General features: G+C 38.3%; 1 protein-coding gene across 9 annotated transcripts in view; it reads right to left on the bottom strand.

The window, feature by feature from the left end:
- Nucleotides 1-14,067, bottom strand: part of MIMS1 (mitochondrial inner membrane scaffold 1) — a 28,112-nt gene that overhangs the window by 12,233 nt on the left and 1,812 nt on the right. The window contains exons 2-4 of one of the 9 annotated variants that reach the window (XM_086682391.1): nt 13,408-13,576; nt 11,643-11,718; nt 10,733-10,902 (exon numbers count right to left, since the gene is read on the bottom strand). The exons of 2 other annotated variants lie outside the window; for them this stretch is intronic. The gene's annotated coding sequence lies outside the window, so the exon portion shown is untranslated. The remainder of the gene's footprint in view (nt 1-10,732; nt 10,903-11,642; nt 11,719-13,407; nt 13,577-14,067) is intronic. 6 more of the 9 variants (XM_086682389.1, XM_086682390.1, XM_086682393.1 and 3 more) reach the window with 6 other exon arrangements.

Genomic DNA, 14,067 nt, shown 5'->3' with positions numbered 1-14,067 from the left:
AGAAAAATGATTAAGTCCTTAATTACTTTTATGAAATTGACTTATTATTTGTTGTGAAAGTCAAGCATTAAGGATGTCTTATTGTGCTTTCTTACAGTCTATGTCCTAAGTTGTTTTGTTTTCTATAAATCTATGCTATGCCTATTCCAAAGGTGAAAAGCATCAACTGATCATTTAGTCTAAGAATTAGCTCAGGTGGAATTATAACCTAAAATTTGTCAAATATATGTATGGCTTCATTTTTCACACACAAAAAAATTCCTTTTGAATATTTTACTATGTTTTTTTGGTCTTTATTTTTGTTGGATTTGAGGATTTTCTCCAGCACCATTATCTTTGAATCATTCCTGTCTGTGGCTTTAGTGGTGTTTTCTAAACTCAAAGACTTTGTTTTGCTTTTAAATCTACTTCCTTTACAAGGCTGTTTTCCAGGAGTTCAAGTTCCCAGACTAACTTTCAGATAATCAGATTATTGTGTGTTTGTGAATAAAAGAAAAAAAAAGATTAAAAAAAAATTTTTTATAAAGTAGTTTTATTTTTTAAGTTTTATTTTATTTTATTTGAGAGAGACAGAGACAGAGTGGAGGAAGGGCAGAGAATCTCAAGCAGGCTCCATGCTGCCAGCACAGAGCCCAGTGCAGGGCTCAAACTCACGAAACCATGAGATCATGACCTGAGCCGAAACCAAGAGCCAGATGCTTAACCGACTGAGCCACCCAGGCACCCCTAAATTTTTTTTTAGTGTTTATTTATTTATTTATTTATTTATTTATTTATTTTTAACGTTTATTTATTTTTGGGACAGAGAGAGACAGAGCATGAACGGGGAAGGGGCAGAGAGAGAGGGAGACACAGAATCGGAAACAGGCTCCAGGCTCTGAGCCATCAGCCCAGAGCCCGACGCGGGGCTCGAACTCACGGACCGCGAGATCGTGACCTGGCTGAAGTCGGACGCCCAACCGACTGCGCCACCCAGGCGCCCCAGTGTTTATTTATTTTTGAAAGAGAGAGAGAGAGAGAGAGAGAGAGAGAGAGAAGCACGAGTGGGGGAGGAGCAGAGAGAGAGGGAGACACAGAATCCGACAGGCTCCAGGCTCTGGGCTGATGGCATGGGCTGTCAGCACAGAGCCCAACGCAGGACTGGACCTACAAACTGCAAGATCATGACCTGAGACAAACTCAAAGCTTAACCGACTGAGCCACCCAGGAGCCCCAAAGAAAAAAAAGATTTTTAAAAAGCCTCTTTCCAAGCTTCCAGTTTGTACCCTTTTCCCTGGTTTCCCTAACTACTCCCTCCTAAAGAATATTTTTTTCCTATCCCACTTCTTATTGCCCATTAAAAAAAAAACACATCTTTATTGAGATACAATTCTCATGCTCATTTAAGGTGTAGAATTCAAGAAATTTTAGTATATTCACAATTGTGAAACCATCCTCACAATCTCAGTTTAGAACATTTTCATCACCCCAAAAAGAAACCCCATACCCACGAACAGTCACTCACCATTTCCTCCCCATCCCAGCCCCTGCAACTATTAATCTATTTTCTGTCTCTATATTTGTGTATTCTGGAAATTTCATATAAATGGAATTATATTATGTGGTCTCTTGTGACTGGCTTCTTTCACTTAGCATCACATTTTTAAGAGTCACCCCTGTAATGTTCCCTTAGAAGCCAACCTTTGGGCTAGTGGTTTCTAAAACTGGCTACATATTAGAATCATGGCAGGGTGGGAATACTGAAGGAGAGGAGAGGTAATCTGAAAAACCAGATTCCTGGTCTCCATCTAGACCTAACAAATCAGAATCTCCTACTGCCAGTTCACACCTGACAGTATGAATTTGGGGATCATTTCTCTAGGCCCAGCAAATGGCTTCAGTGACAAGAGGCAACATGGTGGCAAAGGTATCATCCATTATTGTTGCCGTCATCATCATTGTCATCATCATCAAGATATTTTTGAGCCCCTAATATGTGGTAGGAGTTTTATAAACACTTTACATGTATTAACTCAGATTATCCTCATAACAATCCTATGAAGGAGGGACTATTGTCATCTTTTCATATTTGAGGACACTAAAGCACAGAGGAAATATCATTCAACTGGTGAGTGGAGGAGCTGGGATTCAAACTTAGTCACTAAGCTATATGGCCACTTCCAGAAGAAAGAAACAGTGCCCATTTTCAGTAAACTAAGACATGTAAGACACATGATAAAAGTGCCCTAAGGAAATACAGGGCCCAAGAAATTAACCTTTTTTAAAAAGTTTATTTATTTTTGAGAGAGAGGAGGGGAGGGGCAGAGAGACAAGGGAAGAGGGAGAGAATCCCAAGTAGGGTCCGCACTGTCAGTGCAGAGCCCAAAGTGGGGCTCAAAACCACAAACTGCAAGACTAGGATCTGAACCTAAATCAAGAGTCAGACACCTAACTGACTGAGCCACTCAGGTGCCCCCCAAGAAGTTAACTTTTACCTTAAAATTAACTTTTAAATTAAAAACAAAAATTAAAATTAATTTAAATTAAATGGCAACATATGGGTAATAGCTACCATATTTGACAGTACAGCTCTAGACTTCCAAAGTGATCACAATACTGACGACATACACGGTAAGACTCATTAGATTTCAAGGAACAAACCTACTTCAGATGAATGCAAGTAAAAGTAGAGGGCAAGTACAGACTGAGTAGTATCATACATATCCTGGAATGAACAGGCTTCAGGAACAATAAAACCAAAGCAAAGTAGGAGTTATCTTGTCTCACAGCAAGCACCAGTGTATAACGGCCTCAGCCCACTGGCAGTTTCCATTTCTGGATTTTATTAGTCTGTTCATCTTTTCAATTAAAGATAAAAGTTTTCGGTTATCGGTCAATGATGGAAGTGCTACTCCTCATAAACACTACTCAGATCAAATCAGTTATATCTGGACAAGTGGATGAGTGGCCTGAAGAAGCTGTGAACTAACAGGACTCTATTTCAGATATAAATGCAGAACCTGGAGTGATGAACAACTTAAATTTGAATTTCTTCCAATGAAATACAGTAATTTCAGTAATACATTTTTTAAATCATGAGACTTAGCATATAACAAAAGCTGCCTGTTATTTCCTACCCCTAGATATGAAATTCTCACATCTATAGATGAGGAAGTGTTCTAAACTGCTTATGCTTCAGTTATAGAAATAAATGATGAAATGCATTACAGGACCCAAGAAAAGTGACACGATTACACTGCTTGTTATGACTATCCTTTTCCACCTTAGAATTATGTAATTAAGCTGTTAACACTACAAGTGAATGGCATATGATTACTGGTGCCTAATTCTCAGTATACAATCCTACCCTGTATGGTGGCGATACAGATTCTGTCATGACTTAATTTTTGTGAGCAGGCAGTAGAGTTTAACAACTGAGAGTATCCAAGAGGTCAGACTGCCCAAGTTCACATCCTGAAAACACTATAACTATAAACTATCTACTAATAAACAAGTTAATTAGCCCCCTTGTGCCCTGGTTTCCAATTTGTAACATGGGGTTAATAATAGCACCTTCTTCATAAGGTTATGAGATGAAAATAAATGTAAAAATGTTCAGAAAATGACTAGTATGTAGCAAGTGCTCATAAAATGTTACAAGTTATTATTATAAGTAAACAAGATAGTCTGTTGCCCTTATTCACAGTGAAAACATCCTAAGGATCAGTGCCTGAGCTGAACAGGGATTATACAGGATAAACGAAAACAGTTGCCTAGGATGGCTCTGGCACAAAACTTGAAAAACTATATGAAACTGTACTAATCAAACCAATAATATCCAGTCTGTTAGGGATAGGCTCAAGACCAGGCATGAAGCAGCAGTAATATACATGTCTGAAAGTCCGCTCTCTCATGTAGCAATTCTGAGGCAAAGAGAAGATGAAGACATAGTGGTAAAGAGTAAAGCTTCCAGTTTCAGGATGAATAAGTCATGGGAATAAAAGACACAGCATAAGGAATACAGTCAATGATACATTAATAGTGTTGTACGGTGACAGATGGTAGCTACACTTACAGGAGCCCAGCATAATGTATAGAATTGTCAAATCACTACCTTGTACACCTGAAACTAATGTAACATTGTATGTCAACCATGCTCAAGAAAGAAAGAACAAAAGAAAGGAAGAAAAAGAGAGAGAAAGAAAGAAAGAAAGGAAGGAAGGAAGGAAGGAAGGAAGGAAGGAAGGAAGGAAGGAAAAGAAAGGAGTAAAAGTATAAGGAAGCAGTGGGAACCAAAAAAAGAGAAGCCAAGTTAAAGGAATGACAGAGAAGAAAGAATGGATTGGAACAAATGCCACTGAGAAAGCACAAATGTTAGAATGCTGTTGAAATTCTAGAGAAGCTATATCCTCAAATTCCAGTTCCATGAGGCAAATGAATTAGTTCATGAGATTCCTTTACTCCCTCTGTATCCTAACCAAACCCACACTGCTTAAGATTATATGAACATGTTTCTGTTCCTCACAACCTGGAACACTAAAACATTCAAACAGCACTAGAAATACAACTGAGTGCAAAAGGAATTAAGTAATTTATATTCCATTTTTATATACCAAATAACACGCTAACTAAAAAGACAGTTGAAAAAAATTCCAATAGCAAGATTTAGTTTTCTATTGTGTGAATTCAAAAAACTCTTGTCAAACAAAATCTTACTTGGAAGTTCAATAAAAATAAATAAATCAAAGCAAAGTTGCTCAGGTTAAAGCAGGAGTGGGAGGAATAGTCTTCTGGCTTGTTTCAAGTCCTCCAGCCCACAGGGCACTGTCACAGATGCCTTATGAAAACAAAATCACAAAGTAGACAAATCCTCTATAAAGAATGGTTCTACTTTGGGGCACGTGGGTGGCTCAGTCAGTTAGGCATCCAACTTCAGCTCAGGTCATGATCTCATGGTTCACTGGTTCGAGCCCCGTATTGGGCTCTGTGCTGACAGCTGAGCCTGGATCCTGCTTTGGATTCTGTGTTTCTCTCTCTGCGCCTCCCCTGCTCACACTCTGTCTCTCTCTCAAAAATAAATAAACATTAAAAAAAATGGTTTACTTCTTCTAACTACCATTTTCCTGCAAGTCACAGCACAGCACTAATTCCTTCTGAAGTCCCTGAACCCCACAAACTACACAGAAAATTGCACTGAAAAGGTAGATATTGGAATCTTCTTTTTCTCTGTGGACTTTAAGTTCCTGGAGAGTGAGGAGTTTGTCTTGATTCCCAATAGTGAGAGGGACTAGTGCAAAACGTGGCATCCAGCGGGTGTTCAACTAATTCAATTCCATGAATGTCAACAATCTGTCAGTTTTTAAAAGACTCAATTTATCTCTAATAAATGACTTCTAAAATCAATGTAGCATCTTCAATTTGGACAGTTTTGAGCAGTTAATAACTATAATATGTTAAGAGCTTGAATGGGAAAAGTAAACAACATACAATGTAAGCGAAGTGGAAATTCAAAGCATCAAAAGGAAATGTTACAAAACAAATACACTGTAACAGAAATGAAGAATGCCTTTAATGAATTCCTGGTGGATTTATAATCCACATACCCAAGGAAAGAATCAGTGAACCTGAAGGGATGTCAATAGAAACTTGCTAAACTGAAATGCAAAGAGAAAAAAAAAAAAATGCACCCTTTTCCCCATACCAAGACACATACAAAAATACCAGAACAAAACATCCAAGCATATGGGACAACTTCAGAAGTTGTAACATACACATGGTAGGAATGCCAGAAGAACAAAGAAAGAAGTAAAAGAAATATCTGAAGTAATAATACATGAGAATTGTCCAAAATTACTAACAAACACCAAACCACAGGTCCAGGAAGCTCTGAGAATCAAGTAGGATAAATATCTAAAATCCCTATCTGGGCATATCATATTCCAGTTGCAGAAAATTAAAGACAAAGAGAAAATCTTAAAAGAATTGGGGGTGGGGGGTGGACCTTACCTAGAGGGGAGCAGGAATAAAGTTAGAGCCAACATCTCATCAGAAACCAGGCACAAAAGAGAGTAAAGTGAATATTTAAAGTGCATTCAGAAAAATTATCAAAGTAGAATTCTGTATGCAGCAAAATTATCCATCAAAATGGAAAAGAAATCAATTATTTTATCAAATAAAAAAAACGGAGGGAATTCATCGCCAAAACACTTGACCTTCAAGAAGGAAACAACATGGAAATTTGGATCTACATAAAAAAAAGACTGACTGAGAAGGAATCAACAAAGGCAAAATCTTTTTTATTATTAATTGATGTAGAAGATAACTGTTTAAAGTCATACTACTAATACGTTAGGTGATTAATAGCACATAAGTGAAATGAAAGATAGCGTTGTCACAAGGAATTGAGTATACCCTATGATAACACTCCACAGTAAGGCACATGTAACTACACATGAAGTATTATAGTATCATTTGAATATGGACTTAGATGAGATAAAAATGTATTATGAACTCTAGAGGAAGAAAAATACTATGTGATCTCACTTATGTGTAGAATCTTAAAAGAAAAAAGAAGAAATCTGAACTCATATAGAGAACAAATTAGTGGTTGCCAGAGCCCGGGAAGGAAGACATATATGGCAATGGATGTTAAACAGACTTACTGTGGTGCTCATTTTGCAATATATACAAATATTGAGTCATTATGTTCTACAACTAAAATTAATATCTTATATGCCAATTGTATGCCAATTAAAAAATAGATGTTCAACATCATTTGTCACTAGGAAGTTGCAAATTAAAACAGTAATGAGATACCACTACACACCTATTAGAATAACTAGTATTCAAAACACTAACAAACACCAAATGTTTGTGAGAATGTGGAGGGAATGTGCTGGTGGGAATGCAAAATGGCATAGGCATTTTGGAAAAACAGTTTGGCAGCTTCAAAGAAAGCTAAACATAGGCTTACCGTATGATCCAGCAATAGCACTCCTAGGTACTTAACCAAATAAGTTGAGAAGTTATGTCTACAGAAAAACCTCCCACACAAACATTAATAGCAGCTTTATCAATAATTGCCCCAAACTGGAAACAACCAAGAAGTCTTTGATTAGGTGAATGGATAAGCATGCTGAGTACCTCCAAACAACAGACTCTTATTTACTGATAAAAAGAAATGAGCTATGAAGCTGTGAAGCCATTAAACGACACGGAGGAATCATGTTGCCTAGTGAAAGAAGTCAGTCTGAAAGGCTATATACTATATGATTCCAACTCTAACACATTCTGGAAAAGACAAAACTACAGAGACAGTAAGAACAGCAGTGGTTTCAGGGGCACCTGGGTGGCTCAGCTGGTTAAGAGTCCGACTCTTGGTTTCGGCTCAGGTTGAAACCCGTGTTTCGTTGCTGACAGCACAGAGCTTGCTTGGGATTCTCTCTCTCCCTCTCTCTGCCCCTCCCCCAATCACTCTCTCTGTCTCTCTCTCAAAAATAAATAAATAAAACTTAAAAAAAATTTAAACAAAAAAATAACAGCAGTGGTTTCAGAGGCTGCACAGTGAGAGAGGGAAAAGATAATTAGGTGGAGCATAGGGCCCTTTTAGGCAGCAAAATATTCTATATGACCCCGTAGTGGTGGATAAATGTCATTATACATTTGTCAAAACTTACATAAATAATTGTACAACAAAGAGTGAACCCTAATGCAAACTGTGGACTTCAGTTAGTACTTCAATTCTAACAAATGTGCCACACTACTACAAGATATAGGGGAAACTGTGGGGGTAGGGTTAGATAATATGGGAATTCTCTGTTATTATCTGTGTTCCATGTTTCTATAAACCTAAACTTCTCTAAAAAATAAAACCCATTAACTTTTTTTTTTTAAGTACACTATGTGGCCTTGCCAGATACAACTCATATTTAGTACAGCTTTAACCTGAAGAATAGGTATGAGGAAGGGATCAATTGTAGAACTCATCAAGCTGAAACATAACAAAAGGGTTAGGAAAAGAATTGCCTCTAGTTATACAAACCCTCTCAATTACTATCAAACTGGAGGACACTCAAATTTGCTTCTTTCAATAGATTAATATTCTAATTTGTTCATTTCAATCTCTTGTCTTAATCACACCTTGACTGATGCTTAGAAAAAGTAAAAGCATGCAAGTTTATTTGTAGTATTTTCTGGGCTGTTACTCTCCTCCTCCTTAATGCATTTGATGCCTTCAATTTAATTTATATTATAAAATCCACCTCCTTCAACCTATTCTGCTTTTGAGCTTTCTAATACAAGAACTGAGTGACATATACAAGCTGTGGTAATGATGGAGCCATTGTTAAATTCTTAACCTTCAAGAAGAGTTAAATCATGCCGCCTAGTGAATTCCTAAAGAATTTCATTAATAATTGATTTCCAGAGCAGTGTTAAATGTGAAATGTATCATTTGTATAGAAAATCAGTGATTTTTTCCAAAATTACCATGTAAATATATTCATTTACATAAAATGTTTATATCTTTATGTCTTTACAGAGGATCTAAATTTCACAGGGCAAACCATGGTGATCTGTAAGTAATCCTAACACTGGTCCAGAATCCACATGGTTCCACTTCTACTCCCTTCTTTTCTGGGCTGGCAGGTGTTATCCCATTGCAATGGGAAAAAAGTAGGCTTTGCAATCAGAAAGATCTGAGTTCCAACTTTTCTGGCATTACTTTACTTAGTTTTTTTCCTTATCCCTAAAATGGGGTTAATTACACTTTTATCATACGGTATTTATGACAATGAAATGAGATACAATATGTTAAGCATCTAGCATTTAGCATGCTGTAACAATAATTAGTTCTAGTTTTCCTTCTTTACCTTCTCATCTGTCAACCCAGCCAAATCAAGTTTGTATTCTTCCTTCATCTAAACTTTTACCATTACTCCATTTGGACGACCCATGCAAAATCCCAGCTTCTTTAGCAATGCATTCCACCTTGAAATTATCTGATATTGCCCCACAACTGAAATCCTGAAACTACACTATCGCACCCTCTGCAGCCTCTACTTTGAGCGTTCACTCCCTTACCTTCTGGATTCTAGTTCCAAGGCCTTACCCCACCCTACCTCCTTTCTTCTTTCAAATGTAACAGCTCCTCCAGGTTTCACTCAGAAGTCTTTATCCAGCTTCAATTCTATAGTGCATTACTTGAATTACTACTCTGTCCATCTGTAATACCAGCCCACAAAATCTAATCTGGAACTAGTCCAACTATCTGTTCTTCCTACAACTACATCTCAATAGCTGAGCACTAACATAAATCACGCAACTGAGTAGATTAGTACCAGCATACACTGAGGGTAAATTACCTGATCTCAGAGAAAGGCTCTGAATGTTGTGTGACAATCCACAATGGTTCCTGATCCAATCAGCTTCCCTTTCCCTTTCCTCTCAGTGACCATTCCACACCTTTCCCAATCTCTTCAAGCCTCTTATACGTTATTTTCAGCCTCATAACATAGAAAAGATACAATCATCTCTCCTATTAAATTAAAATTCTACAATTTCTCTTACAATAAAGGCATAAGTACTTTTGCCTCACATAATCTCCTTCCCTTCCCTCTCTGAATGCATCACCCACTCTGTCTTCTCACTCTGCTCCAGCCACGGTGGCCACCCTTACAGCTCTTCCAACATGTTAAAAAGAGTATTGTAGGAATTTTGCATTAGCTGTTCCTTCTGCTTGGAATAGTCTTTCTCCAGATGTCTGCATGGCTAATTCCTTCACTTCTACAAGTCATTCTTTCTTTTTTTAATGTTTACTTATTTTTGAGAGACAAAACCTGCTTGCACACAAGCAGAGGTGGGGGGGGGGGGGGAATCCCAAGCAGGATCCACACTGTCAGTGCAGAGCCAGGTGCTTAAATTCACAAACTGTGAGATGATGACCTGAGTCAGATGCTTAACCAACTGGGCCACCCAGGCACGCCAGTACAAGACTCTCTTCAAATGGTATCCACTTAATGAAGTCTAACCATCCTATTTAAAATTGCAACACCACCTCCAATCTTCCCCTCCTTCCCAACGTCCCAATCTTCCTTATCTTGCTCTATTTGTTTCTTTTCTCACAGCACTTACCTTCTAACATCCTATATAATTTACTTATTTATTGTGTTTACTACCTAATGGTCCCACAAGAAAGACAAAACTATCCCACCTTCCCTTTAAAAACAAGCCAAAGTTATTAGGAATGAATTTTCTCAACTTCAGCCTTCCCCCTTTTTTTTTTTTTAATTTTTTTTTCAACGTTTATTTATTTTTTGGGACAGAGAGAGACAGAGCATGAATGGGGGAGGGGCAGAGAGAGAGGGAGACACAGAATCGGAAACAGGCTCCAGGCTCCGAGCCATCAGCCAGAGCCCGACGCGGGACTCGAACTCACGGACCGCGAGATCGTGACCTGGCTGAAGTCGGACGCTTAACCGACTGCGCCACCCAGGCGCCCCTCCCCCTTTTAAAGTTAACTACATCAACACCCAACTCAGAATCCATTAACTTCCTCAGAAAAGGAACTATCTCAGCTCTCCACCATGTTTCAAATCTAACTTCTTCCTGTCTTTTCCAGGACTCCACTCAACCACATTTTCTTTATATTTTTTTACTGCTATTCTCCTTCCTATGTACTTCAACCGCCCTCTCCTCTGGCTTCTTTCCTTCAACATATAGATATGCCATTAAGAAAATAGGTCTCTCAGGGCACCTGGGTGGCTCAGTCAGTTGAGCGTCCGACTTCAGCTCAGGTCATGATCTCATGGTGAGTTCGAGCCCCACATCAGGCTCTGTGCTGACAGCTTGGAGCCTGGAGCCTGCTTTGGATTCTGGTCTCCCTCTCTCTCTGCCCCTCCCTGTTCGTGCATGCGCTCTCTCTCTCTCTCAAAAATAAACATTAAAAAAAATTTTTAAAAGAAAGAAAATAGGTCTCTCTGTAATATCTGCCCAATTTCCAATTATCCTCACTGTATTTAAGGATCCCTAGTTCATTGGCAGCAGTTTCTGCTAGAATTCTTGACCCACAGAGAGGAGCAATCCCACAGTTCTTCATGGATGCTGGGGTTCTCCTCACCAATTTATTTCTCACTTTCATGGTGAAAGGTATCTCCTCTAGACCCTCCCAGAGCGGGTGAGTTGTTCTTACATGATTAAGACACCTTACCATTCCAATCTCCCTAGGCCTCTGGATCCATTTCTCTGTAATATAGCAAGGCAGGTCTGGTATTTTAACTTCATTGGGGGGGGGGGGGGGGGGGAGTCACCTTTTGTCCATTCTTCAGCCAACCAACCAAACCCCTAAGGCTACAACAGTGAATCCAGAATCTTTGCTTAGTGGTCCCTATTATCAATAAATTTGGCCTTGTCCAACTTTATGTTCCTTCCACCATTATCCCCCACCTTTAATATCCATTCCCACAAAAATCCCCCAGATTTCTACATGTATAAGTCAAAATAAATCATGTGGTTTTTAGAGTGCAGCACACCTTGTTCTGGGACACACTTTGTAGCTTCCCCTTGAGGGCCTGCGGGGACTTGGGAGTCTACTTATAGGTCTAGAAACAAAGAAGAGTGGTAGGGGTAGTTCCTGAGGAGAATCAGTTGTCTTGCAGGGCAATTACCTCAGGGAAGGTACCATTACAGGGACTTCCCACAAAGCAAGGTTAAATTCTTCAAAGAGGAGTGGAAGGACTGCTTCTACGGGCAAAGACAATGGATTAAAATTAGGCGTTCAGTACCCCATTCCAAATTTAAGGATTACTTTCCTTCTCAATCAATGCCCTCATTTTAATAGCAGATACTCTGCTATACATTGTAATTCAGCCACTTTGCAGGATGAGACTTTGGGTTTGGTTTTCAGCAATCTCAGCTCTGCAATTACAGGAGATAAGTTTCTTTAAGGCAGATATAAAAAATTTCAGGTTATTTATGTAGAGTTTGAGCTGGGAATCTGAAGACCTGAGTTCATCCTTTTCTTTTCCCTTTCCCCAGCACAGTTAGTAGCCAGCAGTCAGCAACCAGTCTCATTGTACTTGTTAATTTGACAAAAATGTTTTAAGTCATCAAATATGTGATCATCCCATCCTTATCTTGTATAAATACTTGCAAAGGATGGTGATGTTCTGGGTTTTGCATATTTCTGTTGTCACATCACACTATGGGCTATCAGTGCCCTTTTCACTTATTAGTGCCTTTAAATCTAATTAGATTAGAAATGTCATTCCAGGAACATCATAACCAATTCAGAAAACTCATCTTCAAGAATCTGCTTCTCTAGAACCACTCTCAGCACCAAAATTTGAATCAGGCAAGTTTCTCCAGAGATACAGAACCAAGAGAAAAAATTTATACATACATCTCTATCTATCTTTAGATTTATCTGTATTTAGATAGACATTTCTATTAGAAATCTATTATTATTTATCTAAATACATAAATATTTATTTTAAGATTGGCTCACAAAATTGTGGGGGCTAGCAACTCTAAAATGTGTTGGGTAGATTGGCAGGTTGGAAATTGGCAGAAATCAATGCTGTAGTCTTGAGGAAGAATTTTTTCTTCTTGAGACACTTCAGTTTAAAATTCAGGTCTTCGGGGTGCCTCGGTGGCTCAGTCGGTTAAGTGTCCGACTTCAGCTCAGGTCATGATCTCATGGTTTGTGGGTTCAGGCACTGTGTCAGGCTCTGGGCTGATAGCTTAGAGCCTGCAGCCTGCTTCAGATTCTGTGTCTCCCTCTCTCTCTGCCCCTCCCCCACTCATTTTCCCTCTCTCTCTCTCTCTCTTTCTTCTCTCAAAAATAAATAAACGTTAAAAAAAAAAGTCAGGTCTTCAATTGATTGGATGAGGCCCATCCACATTATTGAGGGTAATCTCCTTTACTTAAAGTAAATTGATTGCAGATGTTAACCAGATCTTTAAAATACCATCATAATAACACACAGATTAGTGCTTGATTAAATAACTAGGTGGTATAGCCTAGTCAAGTTGACATATAAAATTAACATCACACATAATAAACTTACATTTTCAACCAAATCTTACTTTCAACTATACCAAAAATCTTTTGAACAAGAATATCTTATGTGCTCCAAAAATGCAGTAAAATTTCAGCAGGAACGCTTTGGCAAGTGTACTGGAGGAACAGTCCTTCCTCCAAGACTGGAGAAACAAAACTTCCATAAACCAATTCTCTCCCACCTCAAAGAATACCATCATCTTTAGGAAGCTATAAGATTGTATCAACATTTACAATTTTTTTATGTTTCAAAAATGTGATCTTCAACTACACAACAGAAATCACACTTTAAAATTATACTTCTGAGAGCTGTCATTTTGGAAACTAATGACTTAAAAAGAGGGATGGTATCTACTGAATCTGTTGCTTACCTTTACTTTGACCAGAAAACTTGCAAGTTACTAGTCCATTTCCTTTCACTGACAAAAGTATAATCCAAACCAGGAGAAATCCAAAGCAGGCTGGATGACTAATGAGCCAAATAATCAAAACAGTGCATAAAGAAGTCTTATAAATGAATTGAAATAAATCTTGTATGTCCTTTAAAAAAAAAAAAGGATTTTTACAAAACTTTTCTTGGTAATTCACTCATTCAATCATCACCCAAGTATGCCAGGCACTGTTCAAGGCACTTAGGTTAAATCACTGAACAAAATGATGATCCTTGCCTTGTTGGGAGCTCACATTTTAGCAAGTAATGTCTTTATCGAGTTATTTTCTCTCTGAATATAATAACCCAAGCATTGGGAAGAATCAAGAAATTTTCTGAAAATCCATTATGTGCCAGCCAACTTCTAGTTCTGAGCCTGGCCTTCTAGCAGGCAGGGTTTCATTGTTAGCACAGCTTCTGGTCTCTGGAACCAGCTTGCCTGGGTCCAAATCCTAGTTTATTACTTCCTAGCTTCATGACCTTGGCCAAGTTACTTAACCCTCATCTATAAAAAAAATAAATAAATAAAATAAATCATAGCAACTACCCCACTGGATTATGTAAGAATTAAATGAGTTCGAATATGTAAAGCACTTACTCT

Source organism: Puma concolor, chromosome D3 (assembly GCF_028749965.1).
Source record: "Puma concolor isolate L17-30 chromosome D3, mPumCon1.1.hap2, whole genome shotgun sequence".
Lineage (NCBI taxonomy): Eukaryota > Metazoa > Chordata > Mammalia > Carnivora > Felidae > Puma > Puma concolor.
This window is presented reverse-complemented; position numbering and strand designations above follow the sequence as displayed.